A 6,634-nucleotide genomic window follows, 5' to 3' on the forward strand; every position below is an offset into this window, starting at 1 on the left:
TTACATTCTATTATAAATATTTTATAATTCTAATAAAATTTCTATTGGAACAAAAATTTTGGTCGAAAATCACGTGAAAAATCATTCACATAAAGCTTGTCCTCTTTTTCTTTATTCTATTTTATTTTTAATTTTACATAGATTTATGGACAAATTAATTTTGTGAGTCAGAAATTGGCCCCTCCCTCGAGTATTTCCTGAAGTACTGCTACTATGCTCTCCAAAAACAATTAAACATTTTATAACTATTTTTATTATCAATTACCATCTTCAGCCTCGTCCTTCCCTTTGCACATTGGGAGTCTATATAAAGGAGTGACCACCTCTCTCGCTTCTCATCAACTCCTCAACCTCTCTTCGCCTGCATCTTGCACAGACAAAGAATCGGTTTGTTTTTGAATTCTATGAAAAAACCAACTTTCTGGGTAGGTTTGTTTTTGAATTATAACATGCAGGCTTCCTTTTTTTTTCTTTTTTTAACCTGGCAAAATCAGTTTTATCCCATCTCCTTCCGTTTCTTCTTCTGCTTCTGCAATTGTCTGCATGTCTTCTCTGTAAAATTGGAGTTGGCCTTGTTTTAAACTACGGGAAACAATGATCTCGATATTTCTATACTTGATAGTATATGGTTAATGGATAATAATGTTACTGCATGAGCTGAAGTGATGAGGATGTTTATATATATAAACAAATATGCAGTATGTGGAAGCTCAAAATTGCAGAAGGGCATGGTCCATGGCTGTACAGCCTCAACAACTTTGTTGGCAGGCAGATCTGGGAGTTCGACCCTGAAGATGGGACCCCAGAAGAGCGAGAAGAGGTCAGGAAAGTCCAGGAAAATTTCACAAAGAATCGGTTTCGCTACAAACCTAATGGGGATCTCCTAATGAGGATGCAGGTATACGCTCTTTTATTCATGATGATATCTTTGGATTAAAAAATTTCCTCTACTATCTTCCAACATGGTACTTCGCTTCTGAGGTTGATGAAGTGATCACAATAAAATTTAATATTAATTAAAGGGCCTTCACGGAAATTTATACATACATATATATATATATATATATATATGGGTTTTGAACTAAAATTTGTTCTGGGTCTTGGCCTAAATTCACTGAGTTTCCAGTTAGATGGGATGATGCAGCAAGGGGTGGGTGTGAGAGGACCGTACTTGCCTTTGGGCACCAACTGGTAATTAATGGTCATACTTTGATATTCTTTGAAAACTACCCAAGGAAAAAGATACTTCAGGTTTAGGACAGTGATATGGCCAAACCACACTTTTTGCAACTAACAACTAAGCTCCTCCTCATATTGGAAATTTGATGATCAGGACATATATTTACTTGCCAAAAAGCAAATATCTATATTTCTTTTTTAAAAAAAGGCCAAAACCTTTGTCATCTTTGCCACCTTGTAAAGTGAAAATTTAGTAAATGTAAAATGCTATTTTTTTTATATATATTTAATACAACTAATCACTTTTTAGTAAATATAATTTTACTTGCCGGGAATGTATATAATAAAAAATGTGATAAAAGTGAAAGCGTATGTAGTATCTTCGATTAGTTAATTTTCAAAAATGGTAGGACATTAGGCCTTATTTGGTAACCACTTTCGAAAATAGTTATGAGAGACAATTTTTAAAAACTATTCTATAATGTTTTGTAGTATAAAAGTCTATTTGGTAACTTGAAATATTTTTAATCTATTTTTAATACTTTTAAATATATTTAAAAATAATTTTATATTTAGTACTTTATTTTTAATTATTCTACATGTTTATATAATTAATTTTTAAAATAACTCTTACAAAACAAGTGAAAACGTTTGAAAAAAACTAAAAGATGTTATCTTACAAGTTTTTTTGTTCCTAAAAATTAAAAATTAAAAACAGTTTTCTGTTTACCAAGCATTTTTCCTTTTTTTTTCTCTATTTTTTGCTCCGATAAACAGAAAACGGTTAGTAAAAATAGTTCTATAAAATAATTTTTGAAAATAGTTTTTTTAAAACTAATCTTTAATGTTTTATAAAATAAAAGTTTATTTAAAAATCTAAAATATTTGTAACTTGTTTTTAATATTTTTTAAATACGTTTTAAAAACAATTTTTATGTTTATTGTCTTATTTTTAATTATTCTACATGTTTGTATAATTATTTTTTTAAATAACCCTTAGATAATAAATGAAAATAGTAGAAAACGAGTAAAATATGTTATTTGAAAGTAGAAAATAGAAAATGTTTTTTAATTAAAAAACATATTTTCTTGATTTTTTGTTCTAAAAAACCGAAAATTGTTTTCTTGGGTGCCTGAAATCTTGTGTCGCATTTTTTTTGTTTTGTTAACTTGCTTGCATTGAAAATGATACCAAAAAAAATAAAATAAAAATCGTTTGCATTTGTTACAAATAAATTACTTATGAAAAATCATTTTCAATTTCGCAAGGAAGTTTTAATTCTGACAACATAATCCCTCCATTCCGATGTCTAATTTAAAAATCACAGCTTATCAAGGAAAACCAAATAGATTTGAGCATACCACCAGTGAGGCTAGGAGAAAATGAAGAAGTAACATGTGAAGTAGTGACAACTGCAGTAAGGAAATCTGTGAGGCTGAATAGAGCCATCCAGGCCAAGGATGGTCACTGGCCTGTTGAGAACGCTGGTCCTTTGTTTTTCACACCTCCTTTGGTATGTTTTCTAAGTACCCCTTTTTTGAAGAAAAAAAAATAATTATTGAATTTAATTTCTGAATTAACTAACTCTAAAAGTGTTATTCCAAATTGATATGCAGATCATGGTGCTATACTTTACTGGAACCCTAAATTTTGCCCTAACACCGGAACACATAGTACTGGAGCTTCTTCGCTACATTACTAACCATCAAGTACTAATCAAACTCATCTCATCATCTTTAATTGGCTCACAATATGTTCATCTCCTATTTGGAATAGTAATGGAATGTGTTAGATGATTAGAATGAAGATGGTGGGTGGGGATTCCATATCGACGGGTACAGCACAATGCTTGGAACAACCGTCAGCTACATCTCCATGCATATACTAGGAGTAGGACCGGATGACAAGGCTCTAGCAGCAGGCAGGAAATGGATTCTCGATCGCGGGGGTGCAACCTATTCACCATCTTGGGGAAAGTGTTATATCTCGGTGAGTTCATAAGTTGGTAATCTTCTATTGGCTTGGAAGAAAGATTTTCCATTGCTATTGGCTTAATTGACTTTTGTGTGTTTTAAGGTGTTTGGGTTGTATGAGTGGTCTGGCTGCAACCCTTTGCCACCAGAGTTCTGGCTTTTCCCTTCATTTTTTCCCATGCATCTAGTATTTTGATCTCAATTAGGCTGCATTGTTTTATTTTATGAACTTGTTTTCAATGGAAATGTTTGTGTTGCAGATAAAATTTGGTGCTACTGTCGAACAGTTTACATGCCTATGTCGTATTTACACAGCACAAGATTTCAATCACCCATTACTGACCTGGTTCTACAACTGAGAGAAGAAATGCACACTGAACCATACCATGAAATTGATTGGGCTAAACTACGGCTTTTATGCGCAAAGGTTGGTAGTTTGGTTGATTGTAGATAAAGTGGTTTGGGATTTTGCAATTGCTAGTTTTGGATTTATAATGAGACATTTTTGCTATATTTAGAATGCAGTTTTTTTGTGAGAAGGGGCATGCTAAATCCACCCCCACCCCCATTAACCTTGTGCTAAAATATTGAAGGGATGCAAGAGGATTACTACTACTCCCATTCCCTCATACAAGATGTGCTTTGGGGTGGGCTTTATCACTTTGGTGAGTCAATTCTCAAACATTGGCCCTTCTCCAAAATTAAAGAGAGGGCTGTAAAGAAAGCAATTGAAATCATTCACTAGGAAGATGAAATGATGGAATGCATTGGGGTTAAGTAATTAAAGGTTTAGACATTGTTCTTATATTGGGGCAACATCAATTTCTGTAGGCTTTCCACATGATGGTTGTTTGGGCAGAGAATCCAGACTCAAATTCAGATGCTTTCAAGCAACACCTTGCCTGAATTCCCGACTACTTATGGTTGGCAGAGGATGGAATGAAAGTGCAGGTTTGTTACAACACCCAACGATTTTGGTTCTACTCAATTATCACCTCCAAATTCACCATCCATAATGTTCACTTGTTGCTGTAACTGCAGGGTTTTGGGAGTCAACTATGGGACACTTCTCTTTGCATTCAAGCCAGGAAAGTGGTATGATTGAAGAATACGGGACTACTCTCAAGAACGGTCACGACTACGTCAAATTATCACAAGTTTCTTACCTATACACTCCCAAAACCTCTACCACTACCATGCTCCATATCTTCATTAAGCTTACAACCATTATCATACCAAATTTAACTTTCAGTGTCAAGAAAATCCATCAGGTGACAACCGGAGTAGGTATCGTCACTTTTCAAAAGGAGCCTGGACTTTCTCTAATCGCGATCATGTTTGGCGAGTCTCTGACTGCACATCAGAAGCATTGAGGGTAGGATATATAGCTTTATTCTGATCATATACTGTAGTAATTAATACAGAAGTTCCTCATGCATATCCCACTTTTTTTTCCCACGGGTCTTGTTGTTACTATCACAATTTCCAGAAGAACTTGTTGGTGAAAATGCTGTACCTCAGCGCTTATTTGATGCGTCAATTTCCTCTTCTCCTTGCAAGTACGTACACATATTTTGCTTCACTTGTGACACTCAAAATTGTTGCCAGATTAATATTCCAATTTTGTAAATTCACAAAGGCTAACCATGGTCCCTTTTTTGTAATTTTCCAAATGGCAAAAGTGGTGGTGTGGCTGTTTGGGAGCCAGCAGGAGCTGAAGAATGGTTGGAGGTAATTTCTTTCATTCACAAATAGATGTAGTTATTACCAAATTTTTGAGGCCTCAGTGAATGCAGTTGAGTCTAGGACTAACAAGTTCTTGGTTTTGATTCACTTTCTTTTATTTCTCAGAAGTTGAATCCTTCAGAACTTTTCACCAACATAGTCATCGAGCATGAGTAGGTTGTTATATATCTAATTCATTTACATTTCTGTGTCCATGTCCATTTCCATTTACATTTCCATGTCCACTTTCACATCATATACACTCATTAATGTTACCTATTTGGCGGTTTAGGTATGTGGAATGCACATCATCAGCTATCCAGACTCTCTTGTTGTTCAAGAAATTGTATCCTAATCATAGAAGGAAAGAAGTAGACAACTTCATTGAAAAGGAAACCAGTTATGTTGAGGATGTACAAGGTCGGATGGATCTTGGCATGCATCTCTTTCGTTTTTGGCTACTTAGTTGAGGAGATGGAAATGGATGATGGTTTTGAGTTTGAAGTAAAAATTCTCATGTAAAACAATAATTGCACGTCTTGATTACTACTCAAAAAGTGCTATTTTGTAGCTTGTAATTAATCCTTTTAAACACTTTTGAGTAGTAGTTATTGCCTTTTAACTCAATTAACATGTTAAGAACCCTTGCAATCATTTCTAATCAAATTGTGTAAGTTTTGGTGTTTTTGTTAGTAATTTGATCACCAAAACAATCCAAGAATGAGGGAGAATTGTATATAGTTCATGGCAAAGCTTTTGGAAGCTCAAATTCATGAAGAAACCAAGCTTTGGAGCCCCATATCCCTTTCCCAAAGTCGTTCAAAGTATGCAAGGAAAGAGCACTGGAGAGAGGAAAAACAGAGTGAAGAAAACAGAGGAAAGCCAATTGCAGTCTTCTTTTGCACTTTTGGAGCACTTTCCGAAGTCCATTTTCTACATTCTATATACCATTTCAAAGCTCGGGAAGTCAAGAATCCAATGCTTCAAACGGTGTGCGATTCGGAGTTGAAACGAAGGAGTTACAGCCATTGCAAGCAGATCACTCCAAAGTGTTGCGAAATCAGCCTTTTGTTGCGAGAATTTCGCAGCCTTTTTGTACAGTGCTATGGAATTCCTCCTGAAGCTACCCGATACATGCCGCAAGCTGGAACGCTGAGAACCTCAAGGTGGAAGCCAATTTCGCAGCCCTGCGAGTTTAACTTGTTGTTGCGAAAATATTTCGCAGCCCTCTTGAGTGTCTGCGAAATCTCGCAGACACCATTTTCACCTGCGAAATGTGCCTGAAGCTTCCCGATATTTTTGCACCGACTCTTTTAGATCTTTTCTTCAGATATTTTTGTATAATTTCCATTTTCTCCTTGTATTCAACCACTCATGTAATTCCTTAGCTAGGAAGTATCCAAGGAAGGGTAAATTACCTTCCTATATAAACTCTCTTGTAAACACTCTCAGGGAACGCTGGGGGAGATCATGTAATCCAATATATAGAATCAACGAACAGAGCACTTGCTCTATTTTTGATATATATTCTTGTCTTCTCTTTCATTTTCATTTTCTAGCCAACCAAACTCTGAGGATTTTTCCACAGAGGATGAGAGGCTAAGCTTTTTGTCTCTTGGAGTGAGGAAAGCCAGGTAAGTTTCCACATGCATAATTTGGAAGTTTTGTTGTTTTAGTTTTTAATGAAGAGAAAGTGTAACCCGTTAGTGATTTCTATGTTTTTAGTTAACTTAAAACACCTTAGAGTCACCTGGGC

The 6,634-nt window shown here is 35.1% G+C and overlaps 1 pseudogene; it reads left to right on the plus strand.

Moving 5' to 3' along the window:
- The first annotated feature begins 592 nt into the window (after nucleotides 1-592).
- Nucleotides 593-5,388, plus strand: LOC100254905 (beta-amyrin synthase-like; annotated as a pseudogene).
- The last annotated feature ends 1,246 nt before the right edge of the window (nucleotides 5,389-6,634 follow it).

This window comes from Vitis vinifera, chromosome 10 (assembly GCF_030704535.1).
Source record: "Vitis vinifera cultivar Pinot Noir 40024 chromosome 10, ASM3070453v1".
Lineage (NCBI taxonomy): Eukaryota > Viridiplantae > Streptophyta > Magnoliopsida > Vitales > Vitaceae > Vitis > Vitis vinifera.